This window comes from Rhinoderma darwinii, unplaced genomic scaffold (assembly GCF_050947455.1).
Source record: "Rhinoderma darwinii isolate aRhiDar2 unplaced genomic scaffold, aRhiDar2.hap1 Scaffold_495, whole genome shotgun sequence".
In the NCBI taxonomy this organism is placed as follows: domain Eukaryota; kingdom Metazoa; phylum Chordata; class Amphibia; order Anura; family Rhinodermatidae; genus Rhinoderma; species Rhinoderma darwinii.
Window position 1 is genome coordinate 70152 of NW_027464042.1, and position 14539 is coordinate 84690.

General features: G+C 47.7%; 6 non-coding genes and 3 pseudogenes across 6 annotated transcripts; all 9 read left to right on the forward strand.

The window, feature by feature from the left end:
- The first annotated feature begins 1346 nt into the window (after nucleotides 1–1346).
- Nucleotides 1347–1537, forward strand: LOC142720289 (U2 spliceosomal RNA). The gene has a single exon (XR_012873079.1). It is a non-coding gene; the product is annotated as a U2 spliceosomal RNA (small nuclear RNA).
- A 1329-nt stretch (nucleotides 1538–2866) lies between these two features.
- Nucleotides 2867–2977, forward strand: LOC142720268 (U2 spliceosomal RNA; annotated as a pseudogene).
- A 1350-nt stretch (nucleotides 2978–4327) lies between these two features.
- LOC142720248 (U2 spliceosomal RNA) lies at nucleotides 4328–4533 on the forward strand (annotated as a pseudogene).
- A 1316-nt stretch (nucleotides 4534–5849) lies between these two features.
- On the forward strand, nucleotides 5850–6040 carry LOC142720290 (U2 spliceosomal RNA). Its single transcript, XR_012873081.1, has one exon. It is a non-coding gene; the product is annotated as a U2 spliceosomal RNA (small nuclear RNA).
- A 1370-nt stretch (nucleotides 6041–7410) lies between these two features.
- On the forward strand, nucleotides 7411–7601 carry LOC142720292 (U2 spliceosomal RNA). The gene has a single exon (XR_012873083.1). It is a non-coding gene; the product is annotated as a U2 spliceosomal RNA (small nuclear RNA).
- Nucleotides 7602–8939: 1338 nt separating this feature from the next.
- LOC142720293 (U2 spliceosomal RNA) lies at nucleotides 8940–9130 on the forward strand. Its single transcript, XR_012873084.1, has one exon. It is a non-coding gene; the product is annotated as a U2 spliceosomal RNA (small nuclear RNA).
- A 1356-nt stretch (nucleotides 9131–10486) lies between these two features.
- LOC142720294 (U2 spliceosomal RNA) lies at nucleotides 10487–10677 on the forward strand. Its single transcript, XR_012873085.1, has one exon. It is a non-coding gene; the product is annotated as a U2 spliceosomal RNA (small nuclear RNA).
- Nucleotides 10678–12023: 1346 nt separating this feature from the next.
- LOC142720296 (U2 spliceosomal RNA) lies at nucleotides 12024–12214 on the forward strand. Its single transcript, XR_012873086.1, has one exon. It is a non-coding gene; the product is annotated as a U2 spliceosomal RNA (small nuclear RNA).
- A 1288-nt stretch (nucleotides 12215–13502) lies between these two features.
- LOC142720264 (U2 spliceosomal RNA) lies at nucleotides 13503–13604 on the forward strand (annotated as a pseudogene).
- The last annotated feature ends 935 nt before the right edge of the window (nucleotides 13605–14539 follow it).

A 14539-nucleotide genomic window follows, 5' to 3' on the forward strand; every position in this document is an offset into this window, starting at 1 on the left:
TATGTGTTGACTAAAATCAGATTCCAAAAGTGCTATTTGTGTTTGCTATTGTTTTTGTCTTTCTGATGGGATCTCCCCTTTTAATCCCATTATTTCAACACCTGTTGGACAATGCATTTGTACAGTCATGTGTGATAATGAGCTCATTTATTAAATGCAATTAATTAATACATTGCCACCTCTTGTTTGTGTGTGTGTGTGTGTGTGTGTGTGTGTGTGTGTGTGTGTGTGTGTGTGTGTGTGTGTGTGTGTGTGTGTGTGTGTGTGTGTCTTCTGTGTTTCTGTGTTTCCGGCATTTCACATTGGAACAGCTCATTCACCTTCCTTGTCTTCTCTCCGCCCTCCCTTTTAGGTAGGTTAAAGAGCTGCACCTGAGCCAGCCACTGATTGATTGATGCAGCACCACAGTCAAATAGTGGAGTGGAGTAGGGGGAACAGCAAACAGCCATTAAAGCAGCCCGCCCGCCACAATGGACCTACCTGTGTACACTAGATGGATGTGATGGAATGTACTGTCGTCCCTACATTTCCAAGAAGAAGTAAGAATTGCAGTTGCAACAAACCCTTGCTTGCCTACAAAGAGAGCAGCAATTTGGATTTGTTACTATGTTACCTGGAAGAATAACAAACTGTGCAAGGATGGAGGTTGTAGGAGCAAAGAGAAGTTGTCTGTAAAGTTGGTGGATGCCTATTTTCCATTTTGCAGTCCCTTGTCTCCCTCTTGTGGCCTCCTGGAGGCAAATAAATGTGCAAAAAAAAGACAGCCTGGCGGCCGGCTGTTGCAGTGTTGCCCTCTCAGGCAACACTGAGTGACTGACTGAGCCGCACCGTCTTATATAAAGTTCAGACGGAACTTTGCACGTGTCATAGTGGAGCCCTCAGGATTCCAGAGCCAGCTTTCTGACATCATAATGGGGCCTGCCTCAGAGATAAAAGCCTGGGCCCAGGCAGTGTTGGTCAGTGCTGCTCAGCAGGCAGCACTGGACTGGACTGGACTGGATTACAGCTGATACAAGGTGTGAAGGAACAAGGGGTGGCTGTGGGCATGCACTTGCTGCCGCTGCCAGTGTTTATCTGCATGGCAGGAGGGCATTTGGGCGTTGCCAGGAAGGCGTTTTTATGTAGATTCCTCCTCTTTCAGCACTGCATTGTGGTGCAAGCAAAAGAAGCAAATCCTGTGTAGCTTCCTCTCCGGCCTTTATTCACCTCCCTCCCGCTTAGTAGCTGTAAATGTGTGTGAGCCTGCAGGGCCCCATGGAATTGCCTAGGAGTAGGCTGAATCAATCGCTGCAAGGGGTGAACAGCAGTATGGGACAGGCTCGGGCAAGGCAAGGGCCGCTCGGGTTATCGCTTCTCGGCCTTTTGGCTAAGATCAAGTGTAGTATCTGTTCTTATCAGTTTAATATCTGATACGTCCCCTATCTGGGGACCATATATTAAATGGATTTTTAGAACAGGGAGATGGAAATAGAGCTTGCTCTGTCCACTCCACGCATTGACCTGGTATTGCAGTATTTCCAGGACCGGTGCACCCTTCCCTTATGTGTTGACTAAAATCAGATTCCAAAAGTGCTATTTGTGTTTGCTATTGTTTTTGTCTTTCTGATGGGATCTCCCCTTTTAATCCCATTATTTCAACACCTGTTGGACAATGCATTTGTACAGTCATGTGTGATAATGAGCTCATTTATTAAATGCAATTAATTAATACATTGCCACCTCTTGTGTGTGTGTGTGTGTGTGTGTGTGTGTGTGTGTGTGTGTGTGTGTGTGTGTGTGTGTGTGTCTTCTGTGTTTCTGTGTTTCCGGCATTTCACATTGGAACAGCTCATTCACCTTCCTTGTCTTCTCTCCGCCCTCCCTTTTAGGTAGGTTAAAGAGCTGCACCTGAGCCAGCCACTGATTGATTGATGCAGCACCACAGTCAAATAGTGGAGTGGAGTAGGGGGAACAGCAAACAGCCATTAAAGCAGCCCGCCCGCCACAATGGACCTACCTGTGTACACTAGATGGATGTGATGGAATGTACTGTCGTCCCTACATTTCCAAGAAGAAGTAAGAATTGCAGTTGCAACAAACCCTTGCTTGCCTACAAAGAGAGCAGCAATTTGGATTTGTTACTATGTTACCTGGAAGAATAACAAACTGTGCAAGGATGGAGGTTGTAGGAGCAAAGAGAAGTTGTCTGTAAAGTTGGTGGATGCCTATTTTCCATTTTGCAGTCCCTTGTCTCCCTCTTGTGGCCTCCTGGAGGCAAATAAATGTGCAAAAAAAAGACAGCCTGGCGGCCGGCTGTTGCAGTGTTGCCCTCTCAGGCAACACTGAGTGACTGACTGAGCCGCACCGTCTTATATAAAGTTCAGACGGAACTTTGCACGTGTCATAGTGGAGCCCTCAGGATTCCAGAGCCAGCTTTCTGACATCATAATGGGGCCTGCCTCAGAGATAGATAAAAGCCTGGGCCCAGGCAGTGTTGGTCAGTGCTGCTCAGCAGGCAGCACTGGACTGGACTGGACTGGATTACAGCTGATACAAGGTGTGAAGGAACAAGGGGTGGCTGTGGGCATGCACTTGCTGCCGCTGCCAGTGTTTATCTGCATGGCAGGAGGGCATTTGGGCGTTGCCAGGAAGGCGTTTTTATGTAGATTCCTCCTCTTTCAGCACTGCATTGTGGTGCAAGCAAAAGAAGCAAATCCTGTGTAGCTTCCTCTCCGGCCTTTATTCACCTCCCTCCCGCTTAGTAGCTGTAAATGTGTGTGAGCCTGCAGGGCCCCATGGAATTGCCTAGGAGTAGGCTGAATCAATCGCTGCAAGGGGTGAACAGCAGTATGGGACAGGCTCGGGCAAGGCAAGGGCCGCTCGGGTTATCGCTTCTCGGCCTTTTGGCTAAGATCAAGTGTAGTACTTTAGGGTATTGCCTTGTTTCTTGGTCAGGAGGTGCCCTGGTACCCTTTTCCTTGGCCTGGGGGGATCGTTTCTCTTAGGAGAGACTTCACCCCTCTGCTGCTATTGGGGAGGAGGATTAGTCCAGGGCAACGGGGAGCGATCACCTGCCTGGTACTTCGGTACTGAAGGTATTCTTTGGAGATTGCTGGAATTCGTTTGGAGCAGGATGGAGGAAATTCCCGAATATATGCGTACCAGGAATGCTGTCCGGTTTTTCGTGGAGGAATCTGAGCGACAAAGGAAGGATCTGGAGTTCATCACAAAGGTTCTTTTGTTGGATTTCTTTCAGCTGGAGAGATCATGCATTTTGGCGGTGATGGACTATCCGAGGAGAGGGTGCTTTGACGTTACCTTCGCCACAGAAGAAATTTATGCTGTCTTTTTAGAACGCTTGAAGGAAGGTAAAAGGGACCCAAGACTTGTGGGTGTGAAGGTAACACCACATTTTGTGCCAAACAAAAAGTTGGTGGTTGTAAAAATGTTTTCGCCTTACGTGGATGAAGAGGACATTAAGTTATTTCTCAATAAGTTTTGTGAGGAGGTGGTGGGAAAGGGGAAAGTGTTTAACCCTTTTGGATTTTGGACTGGGAAGTGGAAATTTCTTTGTAAATTTGTGAGAATTGGTGAATCTAGAAACCTATTGTTTCCTCCAGCGCGGTTCAAGATTGGAAGTGCGTGTGGAAATTTATTTTTTCTTGGAATGGATATGTTTTGTTTGAATTGTAAAGAGTATGGTCATGAGAGAGAAGCCTGTGAGAAAGTAATGTGTACAAAATGTCTGCAAGAGGGACATAAGTATAATGAATGTCAGAAAGGGAAAGTATGTAATATGTGTGGAGAGGAGGGGCACATATTCAAATCGTGCCCAAAGAAAAGCAAACGTGAGGTACAAGAGGAAAATAAGAAGATAGTCAAAAGAAAGGAAGCGGAAGTTAGTTTGGAAGAAGGCAAGCTTCATAAATTGGAAGGAAGTGGGCAAAGTGATGAGAAAAAAAGGAAAAAAGCAGAGAGAAAGAAAAAAAGTGTCATTTCAGAAGAGGAAAGAGCAGAAAGAGACAGGTTATTGGAAGAAGTAGAGCAGTTACGTAGTAAAATTAATTTTGAAAAAATGCGGAGGAGGGTGCGGCTCTGTGTAAGAGAAAATTTACCAGGGTTTCTTGAAAGGTATGGTGTGCCAACATGGTTAACGTGCATTGTAAACTGTGAGTGGGATGGTAATGATTTGCAGGAACATCTAGTGGATATGTTAGGAACTATTGCTGTTAAAAAAGGAATGTTTTTTTGATTTCTTAAGGAAAAAAAAGGAAAGAGGAAAACAAAAATTAATTGTACGTTTTCAGTTTTCATTGTGATGATCTAAGTCTTTTTTATTTTGAATTTTATGATTTTTAAGACGTGATCTGAATGAATTAAAAAAAAAAAAAAAAAAAAAAATCTGTTCTTATCAGTTTAATATCTGATACGTCCCCTATCTGGGGACCATATATTAAATGGATTTTTAGAACAGGGAGATGGAAATAGAGCTTGCTCTGTCCACTCCACGCATTGACCTGGTATTGCAGTATTTCCAGGACCGGTGCACCCTTCCCTTATGTGTTGACTAAAATCAGATTCCAAAAGTGCTATTTGTGTTTGCTATTGTTTTTGTCTTTCTGATGGGATCTCCCCTTTTAATCCCATTATTTCAACACCTGTTGGACAATGCATTTGTACAGTCATGTGTGATAATGAGCTCATTTATTAAATGCAATTAATTAATACATTGCCACCTCTTGTTGTGTGTGTGTGTGTGTGTGTGTGTGTGTGTGTGTGTGTGTGTGTGTCTTCTGTGTTTCTGTGTTTCCGGCATTTCACATTGGAACAGCTCATTCACCTTCCTTGTCTTCTCTCCGCCCTCCCTTTTAGGTAGGTTAAAGAGCTGCACCTGAGCCAGCCACTGATTGATTGATGCAGCACCACAGTCAAATAGTGGAGTGGAGTAGGGGGAACAGCAAACAGCCATTAAAGCAGCCCGCCCGCCACAATGGACCTACCTGTGTACACTAGATGGATGTGATGGAATGTACTGTCGTCCCTACATTTCCAAGAAGAAGTAAGAATTGCAGTTGCAACAAACCCTTGCTTGCCTACAAAGAGAGCAGCAATTTGGATTTGTTACTATGTTACCTGGAAGAATAACAAACTGTGCAAGGATGGAGGTTGTAGGAGCAAAGAGAAGTTGTCTGTAAAGTTGGTGGATGCCTATTTTCCATTTTGCAGTCCCTTGTCTCCCTCTTGTGGCCTCCTGGAGGCAAATAAATGTGCAAAAAAAAGACAGCCTGGCGGCCGGCTGTTGCAGTGTTGCCCTCTCAGGCAACACTGAGTGACTGACTGAGCCGCACCGTCTTATATAAAGTTCAGACGGAACTTTGCACGTGTCATAGTGGAGCCCTCAGGATTCCAGAGCCAGCTTTCTGACATCATAATGGGGCCTGCCTCAGAGATAGATAAAAGCCTGGGCCCAGGCAGTGTTGGTCAGTGCTGCTCAGCAGGCAGCACTGGACTGGACTGGACTGGATTACAGCTGATACAAGGTGTGAAGGAACAAGGGGTGGCTGTGGGCATGCACTTGCTGCCGCTGCCAGTGTTTATCTGCATGGCAGGAGGGCATTTGGGCGTTGCCAGGAAGGCGTTTTTATGTAGATTCCTCCTCTTTCAGCACTGCATTGTGGTGCAAGCAAAAGAAGCAAATCCTGTGTAGCTTCCTCTCCGGCCTTTATTCACCTCCCTCCCGCTTAGTAGCTGTAAATGTGTGTGAGCCTGCAGGGCCCCATGGAATTGCCTAGGAGTAGGCTGAATCAATCGCTGCAAGGGGTGAACAGCAGTATGGGACAGGCTCGGGCAAGGCAAGGGCCGCTCGGGTTATCGCTTCTCGGCCTTTTGGCTAAGATCAAGTGTAGTATCTGTTCTTATCAGTTTAATATCTGATACGTCCCCTATCTGGGGACCATATATTAAATGGATTTTTAGAACAGGGAGATGGAAATAGAGCTTGCTCTGTCCACTCCACGCATTGACCTGGTATTGCAGTATTTCCAGGACCGGTGCACCCTTCCCTTATGTGTTGACTAAAATCAGATTCCAAAAGTGCTATTTGTGTTTGCTATTGTTTTTGTCTTTCTGATGGGATCTCCCCTTTTAATCCCATTATTTCAACACCTGTTGGACAATGCATTTGTACAGTCATGTGTGATAATGAGCTCATTTATTAAATGCAATTAATTAATACATTGCCACCTCTTGTTGTGTGTGTGTGTGTGTGTGTGTGTGTGTGTGTGTGTGTGTGTGTGTGTGTGTGTGTGTGTGTGTGTGTGTGTGTCTTCTGTGTTTCTGTGTTTCCGGCATTTCACATTGGAACAGCTCATTCACCTTCCTTGTCTTCTCTCCGCCCTCCCTTTTAGGTAGGTTAAAGAGCTGCACCTGAGCCAGCCACTGATTGATTGATGCAGCACCACAGTCAAATAGTGGAGTGGAGTAGGGGGAACAGCAAACAGCCATTAAAGCAGCCCGCCCGCCACAATGGACCTACCTGTGTACACTAGATGGATGTGATGGAATGTACTGTCGTCCCTACATTTCCAAGAAGAAGTAAGAATTGCAGTTGCAACAAACCCTTGCTTGCCTACAAAGAGAGCAGCAATTTGGATTTGTTACTATGTTACCTGGAAGAATAACAAACTGTGCAAGGATGGAGGTTGTAGGAGCAAAGAGAAGTTGTCTGTAAAGTTGGTGGATGCCTATTTTCCATTTTGCAGTCCCTTGTCTCCCTCTTGTGGCCTCCTGGAGGCAAATAAATGTGCAAAAAAAAGACAGCCTGGCGGCCGGCTGTTGCAGTGTTGCCCTCTCAGGCAACACTGAGTGACTGACTGAGCCGCACCGTCTTATATAAAGTTCAGACGGAACTTTGCACGTGTCATAGTGGAGCCCTCAGGATTCCAGAGCCAGCTTTCTGACATCATAATGGGGCCTGCCTCAGAGATAGATAAAAGCCTGGGCCCAGGCAGTGTTGGTCAGTGCTGCTCAGCAGGCAGCACTGGACTGGACTGGACTGGATTACAGCTGATACAAGGTGTGAAGGAACAAGGGGTGGCTGTGGGCATGCACTTGCTGCCGCTGCCAGTGTTTATCTGCATGGCAGGAGGGCATTTGGGCGTTGCCAGGAAGGCGTTTTTATGTAGATTCCTCCTCTTTCAGCACTGCATTGTGGTGCAAGCAAAAGAAGCAAATCCTGTGTAGCTTCCTCTCCGGCCTTTATTCACCTCCCTCCCGCTTAGTAGCTGTAAATGTGTGTGAGCCTGCAGGGCCCCATGGAATTGCGAGCCTGCAGGGCCCCATGGAATTGCCTAGGAGTAGGCTGAATCAATCGCTGCAAGGGGTGAACAGCAGTATGGGACAGGCTCGGGCAAGGCAAGGGCCGCTCGGGTTATCGCTTCTCGGCCTTTTGGCTAAGATCAAGTGTAGTATCTGTTCTTATCAGTTTAATATCTGATACGTCCCCTATCTGGGGACCATATATTAAATGGATTTTTAGAACAGGGAGATGGAAATAGAGCTTGCTCTGTCCACTCCACGCATTGACCTGGTATTGCAGTATTTCCAGGACCGGTGCACCCTTCCCTTATGTGTTGACTAAAATCAGATTCCAAAAGTGCTATTTGTGTTTGCTATTGTTTTTGTCTTTCTGATGGGATCTCCCCTTTTAATCCCATTATTTCAACACCTGTTGGACAATGCATTTGTACAGTCATGTGTGATAATGAGCTCATTTATTAAATGCAATTAATTAATACATTGCCACCTCTTGTTGTGTGTGTGTGTGTGTGTGTGTGTGTGTGTGTGTGTGTGTGTGTGTGTGTGTGTGTGTGTGTGTGTGTGTGTCTTCTGTGTTTCTGTGTTTCCGGCATTTCACATTGGAACAGCTCATTCACCTTCCTTGTCTTCTCTCCGCCCTCCCTTTTAGGTAGGTTAAAGAGCTGCACCTGAGCCAGCCACTGATTGATTGATGCAGCACCACAGTCAAATAGTGGAGTGGAGTAGGGGGAACAGCAAACAGCCATTAAAGCAGCCCGCCCGCCACAATGGACCTACCTGTGTACACTAGATGGATGTGATGGAATGTACTGTCGTCCCTACATTTCCAAGAAGAAGTAAGAATTGCAGTTGCAACAAACCCTTGCTTGCCTACAAAGAGAGCAGCAATTTGGATTTGTTACTATGTTACCTGGAAGAATAACAAACTGTGCAAGGATGGAGGTTGTAGGAGCAAAGAGAAGTTGTCTGTAAAGTTGGTGGATGCCTATTTTCCATTTTGCAGTCCCTTGTCTCCCTCTTGTGGCCTCCTGGAGGCAAATAAATGTGCAAAAAAAAGACAGCCTGGCGGCCGGCTGTTGCAGTGTTGCCCTCTCAGGCAACACTGAGTGACTGACTGAGCCGCACCGTCTTATATAAAGTTCAGACGGAACTTTGCACGTGTCATAGTGGAGCCCTCAGGATTCCAGAGCCAGCTTTCTGACATCATAATGGGGCCTGCCTCAGAGATAAAAGCCTGGGCCCAGGCAGTGTTGGTCAGTGCTGCTCAGCAGGCAGCACTGGACTGGACTGGACTGGATTACAGCTGATACAAGGTGTGAAGGAACAAGGGGTGGCTGTGGGCATGCACTTGCTGCCGCTGCCAGTGTTTATCTGCATGGCAGGAGGGCATTTGGGCGTTGCCAGGAAGGCGTTTTTATGTAGATTCCTCCTCTTTCAGCACTGCATTGTGGTGCAAGCAAAAGAAGCAAATCCTGTGTAGCTTCCTCTCCGGCCTTTATTCACCTCCCTCCCGCTTAGTAGCTGTAAATGTGTGTGAGCCTGCAGGGCCCCATGGAATTGCCTAGGAGTAGGCTGAATCAATCGCTGCAAGGGGTGAACAGCAGTATGGGACAGGCTCGGGCAAGGCAAGGGCCGCTCGGGTTATCGCTTCTCGGCCTTTTGGCTAAGATCAAGTGTAGTATCTGTTCTTATCAGTTTAATATCTGATACGTCCCCTATCTGGGGACCATATATTAAATGGATTTTTAGAACAGGGAGATGGAAATAGAGCTTGCTCTGTCCACTCCACGCATTGACCTGGTATTGCAGTATTTCCAGGACCGGTGCACCCTTCCCTTATGTGTTGACTAAAATCAGATTCCAAAAGTGCTATTTGTGTTTGCTATTGTTTTTGTCTTTCTGATGGGATCTCCCCTTTTAATCCCATTATTTCAACACCTGTTGGACAATGCATTTGTACAGTCATGTGTGATAATGAGCTCATTTATTAAATGCAATTAATTAATACATTGCCACCTCTTGTTGTGTGTGTGTGTGTGTGTGTGTGTGTGTGTGTGTGTGTGTGTGTGTGTGTGTGTGTGTGTGTGTGTGTGTGTGTGTGTGTGTGTGTGTGTCTTCTGTGTTTCTGTGTTTCCGGCATTTCACATTGGAACAGCTCATTCACCTTCCTTGTCTTCTCTCCGCCCTCCCTTTTAGGTAGGTTAAAGAGCTGCACCTGAGCCAGCCACTGATTGATTGATGCAGCACCACAGTCAAATAGTGGAGTGGAGTAGGGGGAACAGCAAACAGCCATTAAAGCAGCCCGCCCGCCACAATGGACCTACCTGTGTACACTAGATGGATGTGATGGAATGTACTGTCGTCCCTACATTTCCAAGAAGAAGTAAGAATTGCAGTTGCAACAAACCCTTGCTTGCCTACAAAGAGAGCAGCAATTTGGATTTGTTACTATGTTACCTGGAAGAATAACAAACTGTGCAAGGATGGAGGTTGTAGGAGCAAAGAGAAGTTGTCTGTAAAGTTGGTGGATGCCTATTTTCCATTTTGCAGTCCCTTGTCTCCCTCTTGTGGCCTCCTGGAGGCAAATAAATGTGCAAAAAAAAGACAGCCTGGCGGCCGGCTGTTGCAGTGTTGCCCTCTCAGGCAACACTGAGTGACTGACTGAGCCGCACCGTCTTATATAAAGTTCAGACGGAACTTTGCACGTGTCATAGTGGAGCCCTCAGGATTCCAGAGCCAGCTTTCTGACATCATAATGGGGCCTGCCTCAGAGATAAAAGCCTGGGCCCAGGCAGTGTTGGTCAGTGCTGCTCAGCAGGCAGCACTGGACTGGACTGGACTGGATTACAGCTGATACAAGGTGTGAAGGAACAAGGGGTGGCTGTGGGCATGCACTTGCTGCCGCTGCCAGTGTTTATCTGCATGGCAGGAGGGCATTTGGGCGTTGCCAGGAAGGCGTTTTTATGTAGATTCCTCCTCTTTCAGCACTGCATTGTGGTGCAAGCAAAAGAAGCAAATCCTGTGTAGCTTCCTCTCCGGCCTTTATTCACCTCCCTCCCGCTTAGTAGCTGTAAATGTGTGTGAGCCTGCAGGGCCCCATGGAATTGCCTAGGAGTAGGCTGAATCAATCGCTGCAAGGGGTGAACAGCAGTATGGGACAGGCTCGGGCAAGGCAAGGGCCGCTCGGGTTATCGCTTCTCGGCCTTTTGGCTAAGATCAAGTGTAGTATCTGTTCTTATCAGTTTAATATCTGATACGTCCCCTATCTGGGGACCATATATTAAATGGATTTTTAGAACAGGGAGATGGAAATAGAGCTTGCTCTGTCCACTCCACGCATTGACCTGGTATTGCAGTATTTCCAGGACCGGTGCACCCTTCCCTTATGTGTTGACTAAAATCAGATTCCAAAAGTGCTATTTGTGTTTGCTATTGTTTTTGTCTTTCTGATGGGATCTCCCCTTTTAATCCCATTATTTCAACACCTGTTGGACAATGCATTTGTACAGTCATGTGTGATAATGAGCTCATTTATTAAATGCAATTAATTAATACATTGCCACCTCTTGTTGTGTGTGTGTGTGTGTGTGTGTGTGTGTGTGTGTGTGTGTGTGTGTGTGTGTGTGTGTGTGTGTGTGTGTGTGTGTGTGTCTTCTGTGTTTCTGTGTTTCCGGCATTTCACATTGGAACAGCTCATTCACCTTCCTTGTCTTCTCTCCGCCCTCCCTTTTAGGTAGGTTAAAGAGCTGCACCTGAGCCAGCCACTGATTGATTGATGCAGCACCACAGTCAAATAGTGGAGTGGAGTAGGGGGAACAGCAAACAGCCATTAAAGCAGCCCGCCCGCCACAATGGACCTACCTGTGTACACTAGATGGATGTGATGGAATGTACTGTCGTCCCTACATTTCCAAGAAGAAGTAAGAATTGCAGTTGCAACAAACCCTTGCTTGCCTACAAAGAGAGCAGCAATTTGGATTTGTTACTATGTTACCTGGAAGAATAACAAACTGTGCAAGGATGGAGGTTGTAGGAGCAAAGAGAAGTTGTCTGTAAAGTTGGTGGATGCCTATTTTCCATTTTGCAGTCCCTTGTCTCCCTCTTGTGGCCTCCTGGAGGCAAATAAATGTGCAAAAAAAAGACAGCCTGGCGGCCGGCTGTTGCAGTGTTGCCCTCTCAGGCAACACTGAGTGACTGACTGAGCCGCACCGTCTTATATAAAGTTCAGACGGAACTTTGCACGTGTCATAGTGGAGCCCTCAGGATTCCAGAGCCAGCTTTCTGACATCATAATGGGGCCTGCCTCAGAGATAAAAGCCTGGGCCCAGGCAGTGTTGGTCAGTGCTGCTCAGCAGGCAGCACTGGACTGGACTGGACTGGATTACAGCTGATACAAGGTGTGAAGGAACAAGGGGTGGCTGTGGGCATGCACTTGCTGCCGCTGCCAGTGTTTATCTGCATGGCAGGAGGGCATTTGGGCGTTGCCAGGAAGGCGTTTTTATGTAGATTCCTCCTCTTTCAGCACTGCATTGTGGTGCAAGCAAAAGAAGCAAATCCTGTGTAGCTTCCTCTCCGGCCTTTATTCACCTCCCTCCCGCTTAGTAGCTGTAAATGTGTGTGAGCCTGCAGGGCCCCATGGAATTGCCTAGGAGTAGGCTGAATCAATCGCTGCAAGGGGTGAACAGCAGTATGGGACAGGCTCGGGCAAGGCAAGGGCCGCTCGGGTTATCGCTTCTCGGCCTTTTGGCTAAGATCAAGTGTAGTATCTGTTCTTATCAGTTTAATATCTGATACGTCCCCTATCTGGGGACCATATATTAAATGGATTTTTAGAACAGGGAGATGGAAATAGAGCTTGCTCTGTCCACTCCACGCATTGACCTGGTATTGCAGTATTTCCAGGACCGGTGCACCCTTCCCTTATGTGTTGACTAAAATCAGATTCCAAAAGTGCTATTTGTGTTTGCTATTGTTTTTGTCTTTCTGATGGGATCTCCCCTTTTAATCCCATTATTTCAACACCTGTTGGACAATGCATTTGTACAGTCATGTGTGATAATGAGCTCATTTATTAAATGCAATTAATGAATACATTGCCACCTCTTGTTGTGTGTGTGTGTGTGTGTGTGTGTGTCTTCTGTGTTTCTGTGTTTCCGGCATTTCACATTGGAACAGCTCATTCACCTTCCTTGTCTTCTCTCCGCCCTCCCTCCTAGGTAAGTTAAAGAGCTGCACCTGAGCCAGCCACTGATTGATGCAGCACCACAGTCAAATAGTGGAGTGGAGTGGAGTAGGGGAACAGCAAACAGCCATTAAAGCAGCCAGCCGCCTACCCGCCACAATGGACCTACCTGTGTACACTAGATGGATGTGATGGAATGTACTGTCGTCCCTACATTTCAAGAAGAAGTAAGAATTGCAGTTGCAACAAACCCTTGCTTGCCTACAAAGAGAGCAGCAATTTGGATTTGTTACTTTGTTACCTGGAAGAATAACAAACTGTGCAAGGATGGAGGTTGTAGGAGCAAGGAGAAGTTGTCTGTAAAGTTGGTGGATGCTTATTTTCCATTTTGCAGTCCCTTGTCTCCCTCTTGTGGCCTCCTGGAGGCAAATAAATGTGCAAAAAAAAGACAGCCTGGCGGCCGGCTGTTGCAGTGTTGCCCTCTCAGGCAACACTGAGTGACTGACTGAGCCTCACCGTCTTATATAAAGTTCAGACGGAACTTTGCACGTGTCATAGTGGAGCCCTCAGGATTCCAGAGCCAGCTTTCTGACATCATAATGGGGCCTCAGAGATAGATAAAAGCCTGGGCCCAGGCAGTGTTGGTCAGTGCTGCTCAGCAGGCAGCACTGGACTGGATTAAAGCTGATACAAGGTGTGAAGGAACAAGGGGTGGCTGTGGGCATGCACTTGCTGCCGCTGCCAGTGTTTATCTGCATGGCAGGAGGGCATTTGGGCGTTGCCAGGAAGGCGTTTTTATGTAGATTCCTCCTCTTTCAGCACTGCATTGTGGTGCAAGCAAAAGAAGCAAATCCTGTGTAGCTTCCTCTCCGGCCTTTATTCACCTCCCTCCCGCTTAGTAGCTGTAAATGTGTGTGAGCCTGCAGGGCCCCATGGAATTGCCTAGGAGTAGGCTGAATCAATCGCTGCAAGGGGTGAACAGCAGTATGGGACAGGCTCGGGCAAGGCAAGGGCCGCTCGGGTTATCGCTTCTCGGCCTTTTGGCTAAGATCAAGTGTAGTATCTGTTCTTATCAGTCCTTGTAAGGATAGATAGCTCGGAGAACCACTGGGGGCTATAAACACTAGCTTAGCGATCCAAGAGCGTTCCAGACGAAGCCGGCGACGAACTGCGGAGAAGAACCAGCGAAGACGACGATCCAGAAGGGAGAAGCCGCCATCGGGGAAGAAGCTCCGGGAGATCGCTGCCGGGAAGAAGAAGGAGAACTGCGACAGAGACCTTCGGAGAAGAGCCGCTGCTGAAGGGGATCTTTGAAGAAGCTCGGCCGCAGAAGAAGCTCGACGAGGAACCGCTGCGGAAGAAATTTCGTGGAAGAACCTCGGCCAGCAAGGAGAAGATTTGCATAGCTCCGCCCCCTTCGGGAAAGAGCTATCGAAGATCCTCCCCAAGCGACAGGAACAGCTGGAAGAAGCCATGGCCTCAACCAGCAACCCTGCCACCCAGAAGAAGAAGGCTGATGGACCAGGTGAGCCGGCCCAGGCCAGGACATCTCCTCCTGAAGCCTCCTCAAGCCAACAGGCCACCAGGAAGCCGAACCAGGCTGCTCCAACCCTGGAGCCCTGGATGAAGCAGACGGTGGCCCTGAAGCTGAAGGAGGTGGACGGGAGAGTGCCGGACATGACGGAAGAAGTGTTCTGCCAGAAGATGCTCCTGGACCAGGGCTTCGCTAAGCCGGAGACCATCAGCATCCAGGCCTTCATGACCGGGATGTTCTTCGTGACCTTCGCTTCGATCAACATCTGCAGAAGGTACTGGGAGATGGTGAAAGCGGCGAGGCCTGAATCCCCTTTCTCTCGCTTTGTGGGCAACTGCCCTGTCCAAAGAGAGGAAAGGCGGGTGACGGTCTCAATGCGGAACCCACACACCCCCGGCAAAGACATCACCACGCTCCTGAAGCGGTTCTGCACAGTGGTGAGGGAACCCACCCACATCCTGAACGGACTCGGCTTCTGGACTGGCAAGTGGTCGGTAATCGTCCGACTGAACAAGGATTCCAGCGCG